Source organism: Falco peregrinus, chromosome 4 (genome assembly GCF_023634155.1).
Source record: "Falco peregrinus isolate bFalPer1 chromosome 4, bFalPer1.pri, whole genome shotgun sequence".
NCBI lineage: Eukaryota > Metazoa > Chordata > Aves > Falconiformes > Falconidae > Falco > Falco peregrinus.
The window spans coordinates 37,363,002-37,389,819 of NC_073724.1; positions in this window are offsets into that span (position 1 = coordinate 37,363,002).

A 26,818-nucleotide genomic window follows, 5' to 3' on the forward strand; every position below is an offset into this window, starting at 1 on the left:
CCACAACCCCCCCCCCCCCCAAACAAACAACAAAAACCCCTTGGAAACCAGAAAGCGTTTTCTCTACATCTTGCAGTTGAATTTTGATCCAGTTTGTCCAATCTTCTAAATACATTGTTTTGGATCATTATCCACTTGGGACAATGCCATAAAAATATACCACTAGTTGACTTACAGAAAGGAAAATATTACAAATGATAAACTGAGCACAGCTGGGCAATATCCTGGTGGGAGCAATTATTTCAGCATTATGAAAGGCAGGAGATTACAAATCCTGAAATGAAGAAAAGCAATGACCTTTCTTCACTAGAAAAGTCTTGCTCAGTAAGTCTTGCTGAGAAATGGGTGGTAACACAGACAGATATATCAAGCTGCAAACACCATAATTAATGTGAATGACACTTCTTTAGACTTCAGAGAATCAGCTACTGTTAAAGGTGTGTTGTCCTGTAGGAGATGGTAACTGAGATTGGGATTTTGAATGAATTCTTTGTTCAAGGCATCCAACATCACCTTGATAAGTACAATTCCCTCACCATACAGCATTTCACGCAACCTCTTTTTTGCTTTCAATCATAGCTATCAGAGACTAGTAGTGGTGCTGAGGGGGATACTTCGAATTAACTCAGAAGTTCATAATCTAATATCTCCCAATACACATTTAAATTACTTCTTCATCTTTAACAACAAAGATTTCTATTGTGAATCTTTTTTTCTTGTTTATTTTGTAAATTCCAAGGAGAACACAATTTAGTGTAATAACAAAATAAACATAGACAGTGATGTTACTAATAGTAACATGAGTGAACCTCATGCAGTTCAGCAAGGCCAAGTGCAAGGTCCTGCACCTGGGTCAGGGCAATCCCAAGCACAAATGAAGGCTGCATGGGGATGGATTAAGAGCAACCCCGAGGAGAAAGACTTGGGGCTGTAGGTTGATGAAACGTTCAACATGACCCAGCAATGTGCTTTTGCAGCCCAGAAAGCCAACTGTATCCTGCCTGGGCTGCATCAAAAGAAGCGCAACTGGCAGGTTGAGGGAAGGGATTCTTCCCTTCTACTCCGCTCTCGTGAAGCCCCACCTGGAGTACTGTGTTCAGCTCTGGAGCCCCCAACATCAGAAGGACATGGACACATTGGAGCAAGTCCAGAGGAGAGCCACAAAGATGATTAGAGGGCTGGAGCACTTCTCCTATGAAGACAGGCTGAGAGAGTTGGGGTTGTTCAGCCTGGAGAATGCTCTAGGGACACCTCACAGCAGCCTCCCAGTGCCTAAAGGGGCTACAGGAAAGCTGGAGAGGAACTTTTTACAATGGCATTGTAGTGATAGGAAAAAGGGTAATGGTTTGAAACAGAAAGAGGGTAGATTTAGATTAGATATTAGGAAGAAATTCTTTACTGTGAGGGTGGTGAAGTACTGGCACAGGTTGCCCAGAGAAGCTGTGAATGCCCAATCCCTTGTAAGTGTTCAAGGCCAGGTTGGATGGAGCTTTAAGCAACCTGGTCTAGGGGAAGGTGTCCCTACCTATGGCAGTAGGGTTGGAACTAGATGATCTTTAAGGTCCCTTCCAACCCAAAACATTGTGTGATTCTGTAATTCTATTATTTAAGTCTCAGGTGATGAGTAGGGTACGAGGTATTTCTAGAATAGGAAACAGCTCTTACAAACCTTTGAAAAAGGACTGCCCATATCCTTTGATTGCTTTTACTTGGAAGAGAGATAAGCAGGCTTATGTTTCCTAACGTTAGCGCACAGGCTGACAAGGTTAGCATGTACTACTGACCCTGACCATTGCCTCTTGCCCCAGGGAATTGAACTTACTCTGTCTCTCATGTCAAATACAGCATTAACAGGGGTGGAGTTGGGAAAGGAAAACCAACGGAGGAATGAAACTGGTGGAGGAATGGGAACTGGTAAATGAAAGGACACAGTAGCTTGAACTACTCTTTCCTCATTGTCTCTGGTAATAGGGCTGCTCTTTTTACAGCTGGGGTGGTGAAATAACATCTTTTGGTTTTCCTTCTTAAAGGCTAAGGGAAAAGAAAAAAAAAAAAAGAAAAGGAAAAAAAAGGAAACTGCTGAGGCTGATTCATCTGTTCTATCCTTTTTTATTCATTCATTCCTCACTCTCCCTCCCTGCCTCCCTACAAGAAGGATGAGAGGAATAAACAGCTGGGATCATGCATTCACTTCTGTCCTGTGTTTTGGCACGGCGGAATCACTCCCTTGCTCTGAAACTAGGTTTCAGATATTATGAGCGCCTTTGGCAATCACCACCTCCACCCCTAAAGCCCAGAGCAAAATCTGCAATGGCTTACAGCTTTGGCTCATGCCGAGCTTTTAAGGTGCCCTCAGCTGTTCATGCCACACTCTTTTACAGTATTGAGGGGATGTGGTAATACTGTGGAAGGAAGAAGGAGGCAAATCATTGAGCAGAAAAGGGGGAAGAGAAGATCCAAAGCAAGTTCAACCCAACTCAGGAGGGACAAACAACTTTCTAACTTAAATGTACTGAGCTACTCAGAGCTCTGTATTTGGCTCTACTGACAGTCTATAATGCTTACTTGAGAAAGATTGTATAATTTCCAAAGTTTCATAACAGTCTGATACTTAACCTACACATTGTTTCACTTAAGATAAGTACACTGGATCCCACTCATTTTTGTTAGTAACTTTTATGAATGCCATGCATCTTATTCATGTTTACATCATGACAATGAACTGAAACAAATTATGACAACAGTGACTGCAGGTGAACTAGCTTTTGTGCTCCAGATGACTGAGTGCAGTAGGTGGCTGGAGGTTTTGGAGGTGACTCAGATTTCTATCTTAATACTGTGACAAAAGAAACATCTCTTTTCTGCCAACAGATATGACAATGGCTGGTTGGCTGCCTGACCAAATGTATTACAATCTAGATTCTTTATAGTATCTTATGTGTTTCTTGGTTTTCTTCTTCCTTTCTTCCTCTCTTAAAAGTTTGTAAAAAAAAAAATGGAAAAAGAAGCATTATTTTTTTTAAACAATTCTAAATATTTTTTTACCCATTCTTACGTTTCTTGGTTTTACTGTATAAAAGATAGTGCATACATACGCATACTTTTCTGGGTATCTGCTTCTCTTAGACATCTCTTCATTGCTGATTAGCCCACTCTTTTTTCAATCCTGTGAACTGAAGATGAATGCCTGAAAGAGACAACATATGCTTTTTCTTTTTCTTGATGTGGAGACCAGCCACAGAGCTGCTTTATAATAACACACAGAGAGTCCTCTAAATCACCTACACTAACCCAGCAAGTATTAAAAGCAGCAAATTTGCCACTGATCTAACATTATGCTGTTTCCAGAAATTCTTTATACTGGATAGTAGAGACCAGATGGAATCTAATGGCAGAACCAGCTACTGTAGAGCAGGGAAGCACTGAATTCCCAGCTCTGCGCTGGGTGAACTTGATTACCCGTAATCTGTTCATGCCAGCCACCGCTGACACAAGACAATGCTACAGGAAGGTATGAGCTGAGGGGAGGGAATTACTGCCCTGAAGTTGTATGTATCCTAATGAGCAGCTGTGATGACTTAAAGTTAAGTTTGTCTGAGGGGCAGGTAAGCATCAAAGGCAACATTATCCCAACATAGTCTTCATTATTTTCGGAGAGGCGCTTGCTTTCTTTCACCTTAGTAATGTGTCTTCTTGGATCTGAACTTCAGTGAGGAGACTTGAATTTCTCTTGGATAATCATGGGGAAGATATTACAGATGCAATGGTAATATGTGTACACTTCAGTGGGTTAAGTGCTGCTGAATTACTATTTAAACATTAGCCAGGGTTTTTCTCCATTTTTCAACTCAGACTACAGAACAGAGTCTAGGAACTGAATGGAAGGAGCAATTTGGGATGGGGGGGGTGGGGGGTGGCGGGGGGTGGGGAAAGAGAGAGATTAGGTTAATAATGACTGTGGAAATGAACCTGAATAGTAGAATCCTCAAGTAGCACATATTGTATGTACTGTCAATGGCAATGAAATTAAGAGCAGAAATGTTGGCAAGGAAAATGAGCAAATAAGAAATAGGTAAGAAGTGAGACAGTCTGAAAGAGCATCTATAAAAAGTGTTTCAAATACATTGAATCCATTGGTTGGTAAATTTACTGTCTATTGGGGATGGGTGGGGATGAAATTGCAAGCTGTTTTTGGTTTGGTTTGTTGTTTTTTTTCATACTGACTTGAATGACAATCACAAAAACATTATTACCTTACTTAATGTGAACAAACCATGTTCCTTTCCTGTTAACTTCACACAAATCAGCAGGCATCCAAATCAAATGAAAAAAAAAGGAATAAGGGTCTTCACTTAAGAGTGTTGCTCACATGTTAATGCTTTGGTTTTTTCCTTTTTTTTTTTCCCCCCAAGAGTTATCCAGGAATAGAACCTATTCTAGATGTTATAGTTTTTCTTGTGTTCATATGAATTAGACTACAACCTACACTTGAGAAACTTGTTGGCAAACCTCATCCAATATATGCACTTTTCAATAGGGAAGATTTAGGTAAGCTCTGTCTTAGAAAATCAGACAGTTAGGCAGAGGACCTGATAGATTTATGCAGAAATATTCTGCACATTGGATTTTTTTTGTACCAGAAACTGCTGGGGGGATATAGCCCATGGAAGTGGCCTATAAACTAGGAGAAAACACTGCCAACAAAAGTAAACCCAGTAACACAAGTGAAAGAAAGAAAGAGTAACTAATGTCTTACAGTCCCAAATTAGTCTTAATAAAGTTACTGTTATGTGAAATCACTCTAATAGGACCTGTCTATACATCCCCCCTGATTTCCCTCTCTAACTGAGAACTGTTTGGGGCAGGACCTGTGTTTTCATTTTGTGTCTGTACAAGACTCACAAACTGGGTTTCAGATCCTGAGTGGAAACTCCTAGAGGATACTTCAAAATTGGATCAAAATTATCTGTGATGATGATGATGATAATGGTGATGATGATGTTGATGATAATAATAATGGTTTTATTAATAAATAATGATCCATCATTAGAACACTTAAAGAAATAATCAGGTTGCTTTTAAAAAGTACAAAAGACAAATTTCTTATAGATGTGAATTTTCAGAAGATCATCATCCCTAAAGCAGAACAACAGAGAAGAAAATCAGGTTGGACTATATTATATGAACACCTCCCCCTTTTGTTTTTCTAGAAACTTCTAAGGGAAAAAAAAAAAAAAAAACAACAACCACCAACCAAAACATGCTCAAACAACACAACTGAAGCATCTTTCACATAAAAATGTGTCATGGTTTAACCCCGGCCAGCAACCAAACACCACGCAGCTGCTTGCTCACTCCCCCCCCCCCCAAGAGGGGTGGGAAGGAGGATTGGAAAGGAATGTAAAACTCAAGGGTTGAGATAAGAACAATTTAATAGGTAAAGCAAAAGCCGCACATGCAAGCAAAGCAAAGCAAGGAATTCATTCACCACTTCCCACGGGCGGGCAGGTGTTCGGCCATCCCCAGGGAAGCTGGGCTCCATCACGCGTAATGGTTACTCGGGAAGACAAACACTATAATGCCAAGGGACCCCCCTTCCTTCTTTTTTCCCCAGTTTATATACTCAGCATGACATCCCATGGTATGGAATACCTCTTCATCTAGTTTCGGTCACCTGTCCTGGCTGTGTCCCCTCCCAGTTTCCCGTGCCCCTCCAGCCCTCTGGCTGGCAGGGCCCAAGGAACTGAAAAGTCCTTGATTTAGTATAAACATCACCCCACAATAACTAAAACCATCAGTGTCCTATCTACATTGTTCTCACACCAAATCCAAAACAGCACTGCACCAGCTACTAACAAGAAAATTAACTCTATCCCAGCTGAAACCAGGACAACATGGTATGTGTAAACATGTTCAAATTATTCTACAGCAGTATCTCCACCATTTTATGCAATCTAGTTTGTGAACCAATTTCAAGGGGTCTTGAGTGTTCTTTACTAAATAGAAACTAGTGAACATGTGGGCAGGAGTCCCTTAATTAACTAAACTAGAAATAGCTAAACTTACTTAAACAATGCAACCTGATGCTCGAGACCTCATTTGTAAATTGTGTAGAAAGATTACAATCCAAGAACTGTGAAATAATTTTATAAATGAAAAGCTCTGTGAAACCCAATCTCTGAGATGGTAAAAAGTGCTATCTATTTAGAGACAATGAAGCTATAATCTGGTGACACTATCTGAGGAATTAGGGTCTCCAGATTTTTAGAGTATAAATCCAGACAGAATCAGCCCTAGGTCGTTTCAGGGACTAAGGCAAAATCAATTTTTCAAGTAAAAGTTATTGTTTGTTTTCTGTGTGTCAGTCTTTTGATCTTCTTGTTAGTAGATAAATCCTTTGGTCAGTAGCATTGGCCCATGCATCACAGAAACACATTAACAATAAATAGTACCTTCCAGCTCTTCAGCCTGGGCACCAGTGAAGACTGAGATATATAGTATATAAAGGCAGGCACAAAAAATTAAAGAAAAAGAGATGGTCAGTCCTTCTTATGACTAATGTTTTATATCTCCTGTTTCATTTCTGTACTTGACCTGTGATGTCTCTTTTAAAGTTTCTCTCTCTAGACCAAATAAAACCATAATTCATAAATTGTATAGAAGACAGCGTCTTAATTTTAGTTACCTAAAAGTCCACTTACATGTCTCAGATCAGTTAAAATGGATTTTAAGTTTCTATTTAGTTTACTGAAGTCCTAAACTTTTTATACCCTGTTTAAATGTCTCACCAAATTCATATATATTATATATTTACAGTATGCAAATGATCCAGTGGCAGCTTCTTGTAAAGAATGACTTCTCTTGGGTCTCAAAAACTGCTTTTGTAATTTTAATTTTATCCACCATGATTACTGGATATCCTAATTACCGATAAACTTCAAAACTGATCATGCAGTTTCACTTTTTTTTCTTGGTGAGGTTGATGTCTGTTTTCATCTCCTTTGTCTACTTTCCTCTGAAGGCCAGAAGGCCAGCCAAACTTCAGAACATGCTGTCAAAATTGGCATCAAAATAAGAAATTCCAGATCAAAGACTAACACACTCAAGGCTAAATATAGTCCTGAGTAGAGCAAAAGGTGTTCCAGCACATCTGCTGATATGGTCACTGTGGTGGAACTGTCCTTCCAAATCATAAGATTTCAAAAGATTTGTGTTTCATTTTCAAATGTATTTCAGAGTTTTAATTACCACAGATATTCCTGGCATCTCCCAATATTATCATTAGGGCATGAGTATTTTTGTTCCGTGCTCTAATCTAGCATAACCTTGTATTAGACCGAGCTATGCACAACACATTTCACTTACCCTCCAGGTTTTGTTTTTATCATACAGGCTTGAGCAAGGTAGAATATCAAAACATTAACTATTTCTTCCCTTCTTTTACATGTGAATAAACAAGATTCAGAATTCCCTCTGATTACTTGCAAACCTTTCCCCCCCCCCTCTTCCTTTAGAGCAATTCCTTCAGTGTAAAGCTATAAAGCCATTTTTATGTGCCTGGTTTCCCAAGGCACTCTGTGTTGAAAGTCTCTTTAGTAGCCCATACTGCTGGTTTTTCATATTAGTGACATATCAGTGACACTAATATTTACTCTCTCCTCTACCTGGTCATATATTCTCACAAAGCTTCTAGAACTTAATGTATCTGAGACTTCCATCACCAGATTTGGTAGAAACCGGCTGATGCATTCAACTACTAAGACAAAGCTAACAGACTGATCGGATGAGTTTCTTTCCTTGGACAACTATATAAATATGTTGGCCTCAAGTCTAGATGGCTTTGACTTTTCATGTATCAAAGGTAAAAACAGCCCGAATGCACACACACATACACACACATACACAAAATAAATTTTGTGTGCTGCCTTCCCTTACCTGACAGATCTGGAGTTGCCCAATCCTGTTGCATTTTGTACCCCATTACCCGGACCCTCCAGAATTTAACACCAATCAAAGGACCTCTGTCAGTAAGCAGCAGGGGTTCACAGCTCAGATACTGTGCTTGCCTCAGGCTAACAACCAAGTAGTCTGCTTGGTTGTCAAGAAATTTATTCTTTTAATTCTTTGAAAAGACAGTGGGTAACCTTAGATTCAAGCCAGTATAATATTTTTAGCATGGTTTCGTAAGAGAAGAGACTGGAGTGCCTTTCCATTCTCTGACAGTGACCTGTGTAGCCTATCCCCAGAGTGGTAGTGGTGTAGGGACCCAGATCTCTCAGTAGATTATATTAGTTGACTGCTATGAACATAAAGCTGGATTTAACTCCCGAGTTTTCCCCCTACTGTGCTCTGATTGCTTTAGCTTTTTGGCATAACTCAGCATGACCTGCCAGATGGCTTGCTCACAAAGGGAATTTCCTCTGTATCTTTAGACAGCTTCTGAGGTTTTTCCAATGACAACTGTCTCTTAGTTTGGGATATTTCTGGGCCCTTGTCTTCCTCATTCATCCTCCACCCAAACAAAACAAAATGCAATAGTTTACAGCATTCAGGTTATATAAGCAAAATACACAGCCATCTCTTTTACAGTCAGCCAATATGGGTTTCTTTTTAGAAGAATTATCCACTCCCTCAAAGAAACAAACAAACACAAATCACAGGTATTTTTCACCAAACTCCAGTTATCTGCACTAATAATTAAGGGCTGAGAAAACTTTTGTTACCTCTAAACCTGTTTCTTCAGAGAGAATTAAACCATTTTTTGTAGCAAACTTTAAGAAATGCTTTGGCTTCTGCCAAAATATCTGCCTGTCTTTTCTTAGAACAAATTCACCTCCCTTTAAAGACTCTTCCTCATTTAGTTCTCTTTGAAAAGTCCCACTGTCCTTTAGATTTTATAGGTGTTCTTTGGTGATTGGAAAGGGACATTTGTAGTTTCTTGTGAGTAGTCTTCTGGGCCACAGGGAATAATAACTTTGTATGCTGCCATGTATTTGGAAAGCACTTGTCTTACAGTTGCTGTGCAGTTTTGGGTTCAGTCTCAAAACAAGGGTTTTGAGGGTTTTAATTTTTTTCTTCATTCATATATAGTTATTTAAGATAGTTTATGCATGCTGATATCAATCACAACCTTATTGTTTACTTTTAAAGGCCTTTTTTCCTGAACATTCAGTTTTCAAACAGTCAAGATGAATATGCAAGTGGGAGCAAGATAGTAAGAAAACAAAGATAAAAAAGCAAGAGGGAATCCCCTTGACTATCCAAAATTTTAATGTTTCCATGGTTTAGTTCCGTAGTATTCCCAAGCTTTTGCATTCCTTGGGTTTTCATTCAGTTACACTCTTTTTTTTTTTTTTTTTTTTTTTTTGGTAGAAGCTAAATCAGGCTGCTCAGAAACCTTGCAAAGAGCCCAAACCAGTTTCTTCTGGCTCTTCTGGCCCACCAGATGAAACAAAAAGTTTCCTTTCCCACTGGAAGATCGAGAACACTAGATTATAGTTTTCGCTTGTGAGAATAAATAAACTGAATGTGGTAGTCTGATTTTGTGACCACATTGAGCAACATCATAAATAGTAAAGATATTATGAAGGAAGAGCACCTCAGAAAATATCTAAAAGATAGACTTGGAGTCCACTTCTTTTTTGATACGGCTGTAAATTTGCTGCAGCCTAAGGAGCTATTAGAAAATTTCAGGTTTTTTAATGGATATCTTTCAAGTGTACCATTATTTGCTTTCAAATTGCTCCTTTGCAATAGGTCACATTACTTTTCCAGAAAATTCACATTTTATTTTTTTAGGCACTTATTCTTTTTAGGAGAGAGACATTGTTAAATGCTTGGGTATGGGAGAGATTGAAAACTGAGTTAATACTTAGATTAAAGTTCTGCAGCTCAACAGCACTGTCTGAATTGTCTCCGTTAGAAATAATAATAATAAAAATAATAATAATAACAATAATAATAATAGTAATACTAATATTACTAATACTACTACTACTAATAATAATAATAATAACCACCTCTCTAACCACAAATCTAGCAACTAAAAATTGAAGTGGAAATTAGTCTTTTAAGAAAAGTAGTAATAATAATAATAATGTTTGCCAGTCATAAATGTGGCTCAAAGTCACAAAAGTCAGAGTCAGTTCTTAATCTTTAACTGTTAAGAGGCTACTCTACAATTTCCTGTAACATCTACTCATATATAGTAATTGTTTTGCATTATCAAACCATCATTCTACCTAAAGGAATTCACCTTTCCGTAATGAACACTTAACGAGGGAAAATGAATACCAATTCCCAAACTAAGATTACACCTCAGGGATTACTAATTACATGTTTAGATATTCTATCTGAAAATGGTTACTTACTTGTTACCATTTCCCTTGTCTCTCAAGGACCCAAACAGATGCCATAGCAAACACATTTAAATGCAGACTGATTTACCTGCATGCCTCAGAGTCTATTCTACCCCTGTTCCAAGTATTGAAGTCCCATCCATTGGGCCTCTTCTTTTGCCAAGATGGCTGAAGCACTTTCTGGAAGGTGTGTGTGAATAGTACAAGACTTCCCTTGCTTCAGGGAGTCCACTGGGAACATAAAACTTTTGCTCAAGGAACCATGAATGGTTTTAGTGGAAAAAAGATAATCTTCCTTCTTCTCGTGCAGGTACAAAACTACTTGGCCTTGCCAAGGCCTGATGTGTCCCTGTAATAACATCTAGGCTTTATTGCAATTTTCAGGCTGTATATCAATAGAAAAAATAGCAAATTTTGGATTTGATGGTCTAAGCAGTCATAAGACAGCAAAAATTCAAAATAATACTGTCCAATCAATTCAGAATGTTTTGGGTTTTTCTCTAACCTTCAATTTAGAAACCCATTTTTTCAGAATAAATCAAAATGGCTGACAGCAGTAAATATACCCAGAAGAAACCCAGTTAGTAAAATGTTAGAAAGACAGAGCGATATAAGCAGTTATTGTTCTTTGTACCTGAAATGTGAATTGTGACGACGTGCTCCCTCACCCATACATAGCAACTGTTCTTAACATAGGTACAGGTCATGTACACAAATACTCAAATACATATTGGCACAAAATTTCATTTACAATATTGATATTAAAGAAAAAAAATATCCTGCCTGTCCAGTTATGAAAATTCTGTGTTTCATCTGTACAATATTGTTCCTTTAAACAAAGCAAGAATGGTAAATGAGATTTGGGGTAGGGGGATAGGGTCTGAACTAAAAAGGAGCATACAAAACCAATTATATCTGCATAAGCTTGGCAAACACATTTGCTTTTTCTGATTTAAAGAAACTCCACGGATTAAAATGTAATCCATCACAGGAGCATAGAAATAAGTTATATGTGTGGCTCCTTTCTGTGTAAATATCCATATTTACAGGTACAAAAGAACAGTCATCTGCTAACAAAAGTGCTTGTCATTTGTCATTAATCTATCTGAAAAGCTTGTATAGTCCTATCATGAGTAGTGAAGCTTTTCTTGTAAGTTTTGGGACCAACAATACATGAGCAAGTTTGGCTCAGAATCAAACATGAGCCTGTCCTGCCTGAGCTCCAAGCCAAGCAGAAGCTGGGTAAGCCAGTTTGGTACAGACCCAAACAGTATGTTCTGCTTCTCAAACTTTACAAACTACAAATGTTAACCTTGACTCCAGGGTTGTTTGAAGGATATGCAAGCTGACCTCCTGTCCTCCTGCAAAAGATGTAGGAAGTGCTGTCAGGTTGCCCAGTCTAGACATAATGCTAACAGCTCTTCTTTGGATCTGTGTCACTGAATCTGATTTAACACAAGACCTCTTTTGAGTTTAGTATGCCATATAAAGTACGTTAAGTGATAGCATCAGATTTGCCATATGTCTTTAATAAGTACCTAAGATTATGTTTTTATTTTAATGGCAGCATGACAGCCCTCAATAGGCATGCTGGGCTAATTCATCAAATGTGTCCTCCAGTTATTTCATAACCAACTAGCAAGTTTATAGAATAATTTCTGGTCATTAATAATCCAGTGTATGACCTTGATTTTAGCTAGAACACTATTCCTTTACTATTATTCTAGTGTGCAAGGTATTCCAGGTCATCTAATTTAATTTTCTAGCCCTCCTCTGCATTGCCATTGCTTTCTCATTTGGCATAACTAAAATGTTTTATTAGTAAATGATAATTTTTTGCCTTTATCAATCAAAAGATTAAGTATGATCAGACCAATAACTGCTTAAAGAATTTCACTAGTGACCACCTTCCAGACTAACAATTGTTTTTAGTGCAACTTTTAGTTTTCTGCTCTAGGTATCATTAATGCTGTATCAAATGCATTTTTCCCCAAGTAATATTCATAACCTTTTCGTGTAACTAAAGAGAAGAATTTTCTCCATGTGGAAGTGGAGAGTTTATAAGTATTTCTAAGTGGAAATATTTATAAACACTATTGTATCTGGATAACACTGTCCCAAGTTTACTAAGTATGTTTACATGCCCAGTTCTGAGGGTGGTGGGGTGGTGGTGATGATAGTGTAAGTTAATGTTTGAATTATACATAAACAACAGCTATAAAAAATAAAATCTTCCACTCCATCTAAGAGTATGAGGACTAAGCCCATACCAAAAAGCACTCTAAAAGTGGAAATATTCCAATTTTATTTTTGCAGTACCTCATAAATTTAAATCATGATGGTCAATTTGTTACCTGCACAGTCACAGATGAGACAAGATTAAAAAAAAAGGCTTTTTTTGGGGGGGAGGGAAATCAGTATTTTCCTATATTCTTTATTCAAACATGACATATCATAGCCTGACTCCTTGCAAAAACTCACAAATCGTTATTATTGAATCAATCCCAAGAAAGTGGCACTGAACAAATGAGAGGCTTAGCTATAGCAGCAACAAGGGCTAATAAAGTTTCCCTTTGTAGAACTGTTATTGTACTTTACCTTTAATCATGTCTCATATTCTTCTTCTTCCTGCCTTCTCACAAGTTTAGGGAGACAAATCATCACAGATTCATGTTTGAGACCCTCTAAGAGATTTTTCTTGCTCTTTAATGAAAATCTGGTGTTCAGTCTTTAAAAAAAAAAGTAATATATTATTCTATTTTGCCAGCAAGCCTTAATACAAACCTAAACTTGTATCTCTGTTGAATACGGTACTCAGAATCCACATAGACGATCTATGAACATAACATTTTACCCGTTCTGGGGATAAGCATGCCAACTGACCCCACGTAGCCACTGATCTATGTAGCATGTACATGCAAATATGTCGTTTGGGTGAAATCCTCCATCTTATGCCAGCTCTTAGTTTTCCTGTGTTTTTAGAAATGTAAACTTATTTCTCTTCCTACTTAATCCTTTCTTTGACTCACTTCATTGACCTTTTCTATAAATTGATCATTTTTCACAGCACTGCAGCACTATTATACCTTTCTGCCCACTATGTCCAAAACCAAAAGTACTATAGAAGAACCAGCTATAGCTTTCTAATTAAGACCGAATCAAGGATTTAGGCTCATTATTATGTATGAAAAAGACAGCATGTGTGTTGCTGAGTGCAGAATGAATTTTCTGATCATTTGTATGTAAATCCATTGGTTAGTTTATGAGTAAAAATAATGAAAAATATTGCCTTTAAGAAATTTAACACCTGCTTTATTTTCCCCTTATATCAGCATCACAGGACAGCTTCTTCATCACTTACTTCTTATTAAGTCCCACCAAAATCATACAGGAATTGTTTCTAAGAAAAATTTCCCTTCCCTTCCCTTCCCTTCCCCTCCCCCTTCCCCTCCCCTTTCCCTTTCCTTTTCCTTTTCCCTTCCCCTTCCCTTTCCCCTTCCTCTTCCCCTTCCCCTTTCCCCAGTGATCTTTGAGTGTTACTTTGCTTCAGGGAGGCCCTATGGGCATTTCAGTAAGGCTTCCTGGTACTTTTTTTCCCAGTCTTGTGGTTTTCCCCACTGCCAGGCCCCAGCCCATGGCGCCCCTGTCTGAAAGCCAGTCCCAGCCATGGTCAGGGGCTGCTGAGCCCCAGTGTACCCCAGCCCTGGCACAATCTCCTGCCTCTTCAAAAGGGCACAAAGTTTTTTTAGTACACAGGTGATTTTGATCACCATGTACTTCAGCTGGCCTGATTGCCTCTACAGATGGGTGAGAGCTGCACAAAAGCAGATAATCAATAGTTAGCTAGGTGAGGAAAAAGAAAATAACCAAGGAAAGTTTTGGAAAAAAGACTCTCAAAGTATTTACTGCTACACGGTATTGACGAAGACCCACTGGGAAGCTAAATCTGCCAATCAAATTAATTGGATTTAACAGCAAATGATGGATTGAAGATGTATGAAAATAACCATCAGTATGACTGAAAAATGAAATGCCAAGTAAATGTACAGTAGCAGTCATATCTAGTATATCAGCCTCCTCTCTGTCTAACCTGTGGCAGAAAGCATAAATCATAGATTTTGGGCTCTCCTGCCAAGATAGAAACATCAACCACACATAGTCTGCAGGTCCTGCTTTGAATAAGTGTAACTTCTAAGATAATTTTTGGTAAAAGCTGCAAAGCTGTATATGCCAGAATTAGGTTAGTAACCAATATTTGTTCTTGACATAGGAAGCATATCATATACAGTTATGTTAAAGCGGTCTCTCAAGCGAATAACCTGGTTTTGTAATATCTCAGAATTTTGTTTTGTTTTCTACTGCTCCTTCACCATGTTGCATTTAATGTGTTCAGAGCAAAGGAATACCTTAGTATCATTATGAAGCTAATTTTATGTAAAAATTGTAATTATCACCTTTAATACGGCAACCATTACACAATTTTATGTTCAGCTTCTTGTAGAGATTCATTAGAGCAGCCTTAATTATTACACTCTCATTTTCATTAGAAAACTGAAATGAGAGATATAATTGTTTCTTTGAAAGAAAGACTGTAGTTCAACAATTGTTGAAGAGTTGGTCTAAAACAACTCTTTTGGTTCGTTCTCTTTGTATACAGGCCAGTAGGTCCTGATCCCTTACTAGCAGTTTTGGATCAGCATAGGTATCACAACTGATTTTTCCGGAGTTTGCAGCACAATGTTATTTTCAATGTGCCTTCAGTATTAAGGCTAAACTAGCTTTTTGTTCCTACTTTTTCATCAGCATTCTCAGACAAGATGACGACTATCAGAGTTTGACTTAACCCGGTACAAGTAATTGCTCCAAGCAAGAATTCCAGGTGTATATTTTCTAGCTTTGAAAGTCCTAGTTTCCATTAAATTAGTATTTTTTTTTTATTTTGTGTTTAAAGACTTTCCATATTCCACTGCAAAAGAAACTTCCCAAATGGCTGGCAGAACACTTAGCTGTTCACTGAACTGACATACTAAAAAATGTTTCTAAATAAAAATGCTGTTTCTTACCAGAGAAATCTTAAAGTTGACTTCCATAGTTCTGTTGAGAACCCAACATGTTCATTTTCACCAAAGTAAATAATGTTTTGAAATGCTTACATGCCTACTAACAACTCAAGTTGCAGAACATTTGTGTTACTTTTTAAAAATATTATCCTTGATAATATATTCAAGTAGATATTGTTATGTATATATTGCATATAAATCATGTTTTTTCACAGAAAAATAACCAAGAGTACTCTATACTATCATGTAGTCAAAGTTAGTACTATATGGATGTTATATAGCAGATATATACTATATATAGCATATGTATAGACGCATACTATATATATTAAACTATATGTAGTGTGCACCTATAGTGTAGTATGCATACAATGCTAGGCATATTGCATGTATCCATACATATAGTTTATACTGTGTATATCTATTACATATGTAGTATACATACACTAGTGTGTTATTTAATACATACATGTTATTTAGTATATACACAGTATATATACTGTATGCATTCTACTTGAATACCATTGAATAACTATTTGAGTTTCCTTCTTTTCCTGAGACTAGGAAGAGATAGAAGCAACCAAATTGAATCAAACCAAACCGCAGCAAAAATGCCAGCAGTAAACCCATACCTACTGGCTGGAGCTACTGAGTAACTCCAGATGGAATTTTGTGTGGCTTTGCCCTTACAAAGCAACAGCACTATAAATGATGACATTGTGAAGGTGGTCATCTATTTAGTGAAAAACACTGATTATAATGTGTACATAGTATTTGGCATTGTGATTTTACTGACCATATCACCAATTGACAGTAAATTAAATGCTAGGAGTAAAATATTCAAGACACTGCTCTTGAATTTAGTTCCTTATGGTGTTGTACCAGATGTAATGACACTCTGGTGGCATCAGAATGGTGAGCTGTGATTGCTGGTGTCAGACCTACAGTTCTCTTAATGGATATGAAAGCAGCAATGACAGTAATAAATGCTTCAAGAAAATAATTCTAGCCTATAGGCTAGGTTGTCATCAGAATTACTGCCCGGTCAGCTGCTGCTGTGTAAGGTGTCGGGAGAGTCAAACATCAGAAGCAGCCAAAAAAGGATCAACTATTCTTGCACTTGTCTCTGCTCTTCTACTTCTCCACATGCTCTGAAAGAATTTAAGAGCATGTTCTCCTTGTCTTGGAATGAGTTCATCTACATTTTTCTTGTCATGCATCAGACAATCTTTCCTTTACTTGAATGGTCAGATTTTGGAACCGCAATGAGGTCAGAAAGAGAGAGAGTAAACCACAGGCAAATGTGCTTTATATTTAGTGAGACAGATGGTCTCAATTACCAGATCTTGTTTCTTGTGCCCTATATTCTTCACTTACCCTGTTAGACACTTCATATATTTCTCAGGAGAAAATTGGGTAGATTTGAAATTTTATTTTGAGGATTTTTTTCTGAAAGCTTTGTTTTAGTAGACCTTATATTATTTTTATAGGAAGAGAGCCAATACGAAACAAAAGCATTTTCCCAGACAAGTGGAAATCTGCATCTAGCATGATACTGTTACTGAAAAAAGTTTAAACTGGATTTAAAACAGATTCTTCTTATTCTATAGTCAAATAGCTTGAGATTTTTGACTAACACCTTAATATAGCAGGGTTGGACCCTGGTATGAAAATGAATTTTCCCTCTAGACAGTCTAAGGTTCTGTAGTGATTGAGAAGCTCTAATTGATTACAGAACAATAGCTTCACTAATGGCCTCAGAAAATGTATTTCCAAGCCTTGTTTATGTGTATGTGCCTGTATTTTGTATAGCACTGGTTTTGCAAAGCGTTTTGCCTGAGTATAACCCACAAAGAATTACATTAGCATTAGAGAGTATGCCATTAATATAAAAGCTCAAAATAGTAGTACCAGTGCCTAGATATGACGCTGCTCTACTCCCGTGCAAATTGAATGCAGCTGCAATTTGCGAGTGCGTATGTTGTATCATGATTCTTCTAGTTCTAAATCATTTAACGTTGCCTCTTCTAGAAAAACAAAGTATTTTGTATATTCCTTTAAATATAGAGTTATTGCTATAGAATTATAATTCTCAAATATCAAGAAGAAATGTAATAGTATGTTCATGAGGTGAGGTAGTTGTAGAAGTCTATTATTAGAAAAGTTTATGCAAAAGTTAGTAAAGACCTGTTTAAAACAAATTCACAGATCAACTTGCAAAAGAAATGCACTTCTGACTGTAACTTTGGTTTTGGTCTATTTATTTTATTAACTGAAAGGTACTGCAATTTCTTGGCTACTACAATTTTTTTTTCAATTTAATATAAAGAAAAAAAAACCCACCATCAAACATGGTGGGGAGTCTGTGGCAATTTTTTATGGCTTACCACTCCTTTTTCTTCTTGTGTTTTTGTTTTCAGTCATGAACAATGATGCACCTAACTTCATCAAAGGAACAGAAAATAAGATATTGTTAATTTTACAGCAGAAAAAAGTGTACTAGTGACATGAAAGGGATCTCTGAATTTTACTGAATTACTGAATAATTAAGTATTTCAGAAATCTCTAACGACAGAAACTCACACCAAATGTTTATAAAAATATTTGCAAGGTTCTATCAGTAATAATTACATCTTTTTTTTTCCTTTTTTTTTTTTTTTCTTTTTTTAAGTCTCTTCTGAAATCCTCTCTTTTCTTATTTATAACATTAGGGGTTGAATGCTGCTGTACTTCCCTGTGTGCCAGATGGCTGGAGAAATGAAGATACAATCACCTCTCCTGAAATTTACATAAAAATGAATGTACAAACTGAGATCAAATTAAAATCAAAGGGAAAAAAATCACAATGACCTTGATGAACATGGAAAAAGGAGAGACAGTGAAAAGAAACAGCAAGTGATGTAAGGGGAACAGTAAAAAGTCTCTTACTGTTTAAATTATAACGATTAAAGAATGCTTCTATTTTTATTTGTGCTTATGTGAAATTTGATGTTGCTTGGGGAGGTACAGAACAGAGCCTGAGATGTAGCTATGGGCTTATTCATGAACATACATCCCTTCAGTTAAAAAATTAAGGAAATGGGTATTCTGTTTCTTTTGCTTCCATTCATTAATCTGTTTCTGACCTTCCCCAGATTTATTGTAATACATGTCTTTATTTCCAATTAATTGCATAGAATAATTTGGAAGGACACAAGGCATCTAACTGAAACTCTGCTCTATTATAGATGTATTCAATTTTTAATAGCTTCTGCTTTTCAGAAGCTTTCTTCAGAGGATGAAGATGAGAGCTCAGGGAATCAAATAAAATATAGAAGCTCCCAGCTTCAAGTCACACACTCAGAAAAATCCACTAACTATAATTACTAGTAGTCATTATTTCTGAGCATTTGAGGACTCTTCATGAGATGATCAAAATAATAACTAAAGGCCAAATCTGAATGAATACTTATTATTACTGCTGGTATTACATAATTAACCACAGAAAGTATGGCCAGTTGTGTGCAACTCCAAGACAATATTTGCAGCTAGAAAACAGATTTTCACACCAAGTAACTTTTTTCAATTCTTTGCATTTTATTGATGATCAACCATAGTACAGCTAGTCATATATCAGGGTTGGTTGTCTAAATTGAGAAGACCTGAACTCCTTATAGATCTCATAGGTATTTACTTGTGGCATCTAAAACCTGAATCTAAAGCAAATCTCAGCTTAACCAATTCTTTCTGAAAGAAAAATCCCTTCTGCCTTTCACTTAAATGTTGGAGTAGGTTCTTAGGGAGGTACAGAGATATATGTGAAGGTAGTTTGCAAAATGCTGTGTTGCTTCTGCCATGCTGTATTTTGCACATGGATAAAATGAGAAGGCTGCAGCTTCCTGACAATCAATGCTTGGTGTAATAGCAACACTTTAAAAAATTCAGTTTAACAGTTGCAAACTTTCACTCAAGTGAAATATGGCATTTCTGTGCCGTCTTGTAGAAAGTTCATAGCAACTGGTGAAGACAGTAAGAAAATTACCAGTATGTAATTTTAAAGCCTCAGTTTCATTTGACAGCTCCATACTTCAGGATTCAATTTTTTTTTTCCTTTTTTTTTTTTTTCATTTTTTCCCCCTCCGTAGATGGCACACTGTCAGTGAATTCACTAGTTCTAGAGCTGACATTTGTTCATCGCATTGCTCTTCTTCAGTTATGTATTTGGCAATTGCTTACACTCAGCCTTGGAAATGGGAGACATTGTGTGAGAGCAAATAAATGTAAGCTAGGAAATGAAGGTTATCTTTTACGGCTTTTAAAATACATGTAATGGAATCTTTATCTTCCCATTAGACAGCCAACATCTCATTCGGAGCAAAAAAATTCCGTAAAAAGCTACATTTCCCTTTGGAAGCATCATCAAAGGGAAACAGAAATGGGACATAGCAGTTAACTCATCACTGGCTCATCATGTCTAAATTTGACTCTCAGACAGGCCACGATATATATTTCAGAAGAATGCCAAATGGCAAGAGTGACAAAGGGAACTATTATTAAAGCACTCATAGCTCTTTACCCTTTTCTGAGGCTGGCTTGTGCCCACAAGCATGATATGTGTGGGTTTTTTTCCAAATTTAAGGTTATTGACTAATAAAAGGGATTATTTGCTAGTAAAATAAATGTCCACTCCATGTTTTTCATATGGACAGACATAATCTATAATATTTTGTGAGGATTAGTAGACATTATATACTAGACGATTACTTTTTATAATTTCTATTAGTATTGTCTTCAGTCTCATTAAATCTCCCTTATCTTTTTTCTTTAGAAAACAAAAAGTAAGTACAATAAAATGAACATCAAGAAGGTTCAGTTGCTAATGACCATAATATATTCTAATCAGCAACTCCAGAAACACATCTGTCCAACTTTGAGATGCTGAAGAAAGTCAATTCTAGGGACACTCTAAATTGAAAGGGAAAAAGTCATGGAATTTGAGGAGAAGTCTGTCATGAGGATTACCAACCTGGTAACTGTTACAAATGATAGACCTAACTGAAATATAAACAATAAACAGGCAAAACAAGAAATTGAAATTTCCAAAGGATAATTATGTATAATTTTCACTCTACCTTTCTACCCTGCTTACCTGTTAGAATTACCTCATGGTTTTCTTGTCGGTGATCTCTGTATCAGTTGCTAAAACATGAAGGAGCTGTAACTTATTCAACAACTTAGACGTTTGTGTTTTTAACCAAAACTGGTTTCTCACCTCCCTGATAGCAGTTTCACAAGCCAGCCTGGGGCCTATTATGCAATGGGGCTTTTCCCAGGAGCTAGGGCAAGTGAGATGATAAACACACCTTACCAGCTGCTCAGGAGGCAGGAATCTTCCATGCATGGAAAAGAGGACAGAGAGCTGGGAAAGGTAACATCTTCCCAACAACAGTCCCTGGAGGATATGTGTTAGACACCCAAGCAGTAGCAGCTGCATGGGTCAGAGCTGTTACTGGTAAGAAGACAGAGTCTTTTTCTCAGCTTCAAGCAGCGTCAGCTTTCTCTCATCATTAGTAGCTTGGGAACAGAAATGTAGGGCTGGATTTGTAGATGTTGCATGAGAGCATCTTATGCAGACGTACCAAGCTAAAGAAATGTTTTAAACTCTTCTGTTTTGGATTTTCTTGGCATATCAAACTAGACCTCTGGTTCAAAGGTGATAACACCCACAAAAGATGTTTTAATCAATGAGTATTTATTAGGGATGAATGAATCCTGGATATATTGTTGGCATCACACCTGGAGATTCTCCCATGAGCTATCAGGGAAGACTTAGAGGTATAGTATATCTGATGTTAATCTGGGAAGGAAAACTGTAGGTACTCAGACTACAATTTAGGCTGCCATACTGTTTTTTTCCCAACAAGAATATTTAAGAATTTGCTTTTGATTGTTAGTTTTTCAACAAAATTCTACTTTTTCAGATTTTTTTTAAGGTGAAATTTTCTCAAGACCTAGTTTAGATGGGAATTTGTTTTTCTAATTTTAGTTACTAAAAAATGAATAAAAGGACATTTTACCCAAGATTGTTACCTTTCCCTATGATTTTCCTTACAAGTTAGAATTAGCTTACTAGTCTGTTGATATCTTTCTAGCTAAGCTGTTTTAATATAATTTTATTAATTTATTGAAGGTCAATTTCATTATTTCTCAATTTATCTTTAAAACAAATACTGGGTTTGAGAGTACTTTAATTCTTTACTTGATCTTGTGTTCTTGACTCCTTTTCTTCCCTGATGTCTTTACCATGTGAAACTTTTTCTTCTGGGAGTTATTTCACAATGTGTAAGAAGACAAAAGTTAAGCAGTTCAATGTCTGTTTGACATGTGAGCTCAAATGCTAAATCCTCTGCTATCAGTGGAAAGCAGTTAGGCTCACAAGTGAGTCAGGGGCACAGTTAAATGGGATTCCAGCCAGATGAATAGAATTACTTATTGAAGTAGTTACTCAGCTAGAGGAATGGGGATCAAATGCTGGGCCATAGTGAAGAGTATCAGAATAAACTTCTGACTGGATGGTAAATTTTCAGAAGTGATTTATGCTTTCTCAATGGACTTCTATACCTTTTCCTGCCTGGACTGATGTGTATGAAACATCTTTCATAAAAATAAAAGTGGAAGGATGTGAGCTAAGTTACTTTGAATCATTCCTCAAAGGGTACGGAAATACATACACATATGAGGCAATTAATTCTCTTGAAACTATAAAATGCTTATCTGTGTGCTTAAAAATATAAAGAAAAATGTGTATTACGATTGCTGGTACAATCAAGAACACCATGAAAACCATGCTGAGAAACATCAACCATCATCCATCATTCAGCTTTCCTGTATCTAGCACTGACAAAACCCAAGACAACACCACACAAAAATAAAATACAGATTAACAGTCCTCAGTTTTTCTATCATCTTTGTAATTTCAGGTGAATTCTGAAAAATTCAGATAAATTCTGATATATTTCTCAAAACAAATGTTGAGACATTTCCAATCAAATGGCCCTTTTACTCCTTAAAATGGACCTACAATCCTACCTAATCCTATCTTTTCCCTTTTCCGGTTCAAACTATTGCCCTGTTTTTATTCTGCTTTAATTTTTTCCTTAATAATTTGGCTTCTCTTTCTCTGCCTCTTAATATACCACTGCTTTCTTGTTCAAAAAAATTATTATGCAATTAGCCTGCTTCTCCTTGCTCTTCCTCACCTTTTCCATCATGAAATATATTGAAGATATTCCCAGATTGTTTTCCTGATCTTGCTTTTCTGGATGCTTTGCAACTCTGCTTTTCACAGACTTTGCCTCTCTGCCACCAGAAACATTATTCTTACAATGGCTATTAATTCTCTCTTCTATGCTTGCTGTCCTTGATTATTCTTCTATCTTGTCCAAATCCTCTCTCTAACTGTTTTGTCAACATCAAACACATGACCCTACGCTTATTTGCTGTTCTTTGGTAGCTGCAATTGTAATTTAATGGTATTATTTGTTAGTAGTCCTTCAGAGTATCTGTTCTCCCTGGTATGTCACGCTCCTGTCTCTGGTAACTCAGATTTGATCTCCTGTTTTCAATGCAAAGAAATAATCTACAAGACACTGGTTATTTGGGGGGAAAACAGCACTTACTTTATCTTGTTTTTGCTGAAGGACTTGCCTTCATCAAAGGCATATATTTATAAGGATTTTTTTGAATTCTGAAGAAAAAAAATTCCACCTTTATACAGAGGCTGATTAACAGAACATTTCAGGTAGTATTATTTTATTGGGTCTAGTTGGCATGGAGTTAATTTTCTTCATAGCAGCCTATATGTTACTGTGTTTCAGATTATGATCAAAACAGTGTTGATAAGACAGGGATGTTTTCACTATTGGTGCACAGTGCTTGCACAGTGTCAAGGTCTTTTCTATTTTCTATGCTGCCCTGTCAACGAGCAGGCTGAGGGTGCATGAGAAGCTGAAAAGGGACACAGCTCAGAAAGCCAACCCCAGCTGACCTAAGGGATATCCCGTACCATATGATGTCAAGCTCAGCAATAAAACTGGATGAAGGGAAGTGTAGCTTTTCCAAGGTAGCTGTTGCTTGGAGACTGGCATTGGTCTGCAGGTGGGAGGTAGTGGGCAATTGCCTTTGCATCACTTGTTTTTGTTTTGTTTTTTTCCCCCTCCCTGCTTTCCCTTGATTTATTAAACTTATTAAACTGTGTTTACAGTGATCTACAAGTTGTTCTTCTTTTTGCCCTTCTAATTCTCTCCCTTATCCTGCTGTGATGGAGTGAACGAATGACTGGGTGGGGGCTTAGCTGCTGGCTGGGGTCAACCCACCACAGAAATTTTTGGCACCCAGGTTGGAGCACCAGTGCTCATGATAACAATTGATTTGATCATTGTGCTAGACTGACCTTAAAGTTGTTATACCTGTTTAGCTGTTACTTGGCAAGTTGTTGGTTGCTATTGCTGGTTGCAGTGTTAACTTGTTTGGTTTTGATAATGGTTTGTTTGTTCCCTCATCTGCTCCGTGGTATGCTTTTAAAATTCAGGTCTTGTCAACAGCTTCTGCAGCTTTCCATGCTGCTTATCACTTTGTTCTGTTTTGCCTGGGAGAGCTGTGACGGAAACACTGAGCCTAATCTGGTATTTGGACCTTGCATTGCTGCTGTCCCAGTACTCTGAGAATCATCTCGTGGAGACAATTAACAATTATGCCTTTCTCTTTTCCTCTGGGAACCACTTTGTGAGGAAATGATGAATGGCACCTCTCCCTTCTCCCTGCTGTAGATGTTTTCTTCCATGTTACATTGGTTATTCATTTTCTTGAACATCCCAGAATGCTCATAACAGTGTGTGCCATAAATCTGATTTTGGCTTTTTATAAGGTTAACCAACTGGTTGGCAATGCCACACAAGTATGGGCCCTGAGACAGCTGAGTCATGGGTGGCAAGGTGCTTGGGAGAATCTGGGCAGGTACGTAGATCAATTTTTACCTCCAGCACACCTTAACTTTACCTGGGACTTCACACCTGAACAGGCATGCAATCCTGTTGGAGTGAGACAGCACTAGACAAAAGGATGTGTTGCCTATGCGAAAGAGACACAACATCTTGCACTTTGCTGAGTCCTGGTCTATGCTTACTGAGCCTCTGTTCAGCACCCTCAAGGCAGCTGGTGAAGGGACTTCTGGTTAGTAATTATGGGAGTCAGGTAAGGAATGCTCTGACAGGAATAGAAGTGTCCTGCCTCTGGCCAAGTGGAGGAAAGGGACAACCAGATTTCTTGGACTGTATGGATACGACAGCATATCAGACCCACATGATAAGGCTCTGGGGGACACCAGTGCACAGTGTATCCTAATGCGATTAGGGTAAAAGGGGGCAGAACAGATCTGGATTTTTGGAGTGATAGGGAGATCCCAAAAGTTGACTGTGCTGGAAACAGAGTTGATCCTAACAGGGAATGAATGGTAAAAGCATCCTATTGTGACTGGCCCAGAAGCTCCTTGTATCCTTGGCATAGCTTACCTCAGGAGAAGATACTGTGAGGACCTAAAAAGGTCCCGGTGGTGTTTTGGTGTATCTACTGTGGGTGTGGTCTAAATGGTGGTCTTTCTTGTCTTGGCATCTCAGAGGATCCTTCTGTTGTAAGCTTATATGTGTCAAAGATCAGCAGATGCTGATAGCTGTCCGGACAGTGCACCAGCAGCAATAACACAATAAACAAGACTCCCCGGTTCCAGATGTTTGGAACTTTCTGGGAAAGACTGTGGGTTACTCCTTCCTCAGGAAAAAAGTAAACTAATGGGATTGCTTTTACTCAGGAACCTGGGTACACTTGTGGGTAATGCAAAAAGTTGGGGAAATCTGAGGTGTACCTCGAAGAGATTTATCCTTGGGTGAAAATAACCCATGATTTGAGTTACACGATGTCATAGTTGTATGATGCCATAGTTGTATGTCAAAAATACCACAGTAGGAGCTACCTAAACGAATTAAGGATGAACTGCATGAGGAACCAGGCAAGTGCAGCAGTGATCCAACCCGAGCTGGTTTTGACACCCAACAATCCAACACAACATACCGTACCTTCTGTCCTGAATGACCATTGCAACAGATGGAGCCCCATTCATGGACTAAATGGGCTGAATAGACATAAACAAGGATGGCCAGTAGAATGAGGGAAAGTTATGTGTATATGTCAAAGGACAGGGAAGAGGAGGAGTGGGTGGTTGATGAGAATTCATAGAATATTATAGGATGTGAGCATGATACAAATAGTAGGGAATAAAAGGGGGTGGAGATTGTGCTGGGTCTTGTTGAGATGGAGCTAATTTTCTTCATAGAAGACCATATGGTGGTGTGTTGTAGATCTGTGACCAAAAAAAGTGTTAATAACACACCAAGGCTTTAGCTACCACTGAACAGTGCTTGCACAGCATTCTCAGGTGGGGGAAGTTTTTCCAAGGTAGGTGTTACTTGGAGACTGGTTGGGCATCTGTTTGCCAGTGGGAGGCAGTGAGCAATTGTCTTTGTATAACTTGTCTTTTTGTTTTTGTTTTCCCCTTGACTTATTAAACTGTCTTAATCTCAACCCATGTGTTTTTTCTTCTTTTACCCTTCTGATTCTCTCCCCCATCCCGCTGAGAAGGAGCAGTGAATGAGTGACTGGGTGGGGCCTTACCTGCCCTCTGGGATCAACCCACCTGAATTACAAACAGCTGAAAACCAGATCTTAGAAAGGAAGCTGTTGGCTAGTACCTTCTACAATGAGTTGTGTCATAACGTGTTGTAACTAGCTGTGTTGTTATTTAATTTCCATGTAGCCCATCCCATCTACACTGTGAAAACAACGGGACCAAAATCAAATTTTGTTGTTGTTTGTGTATTACTATCTAGATCAATTTTGTAATGGATAAACTCATAAAAATAATTTGAGCCAAAATTTGTAGTGCTAAACAGGATGGCATTATAAAAAATATGTTAAGGAACTAAAATAATTTAGATTATGAATGAACACTGAAAGACATTTCAAAATAAATGCTCTACTTTAGGTCATATCAGCCTTTATCTTGCCTAACAGAATTTGTAATTCTGGATTTTCTGTTTTCATGGGGGTGGACTCCCTGAAAGAATTAATTTCCAACTAAACAGACTTGGTAACTTATCAAAGGGAGGTTTGGTGGAGTGTTATAATATTCAGCATATTGTGGTACATATTTCCACAGAGATGCCAGTCCAAAAGACCCATATCGAAACAGGCAAAGTCTGAAGACAATAGACCCACAGGCAAAGTCTGAAGAAAGGAGATTAATGTATTTTTTAAAGCAATGCAAAATAAATGTTTCTTTTTTCCACGTGGAATAAAGCAAAATATTTC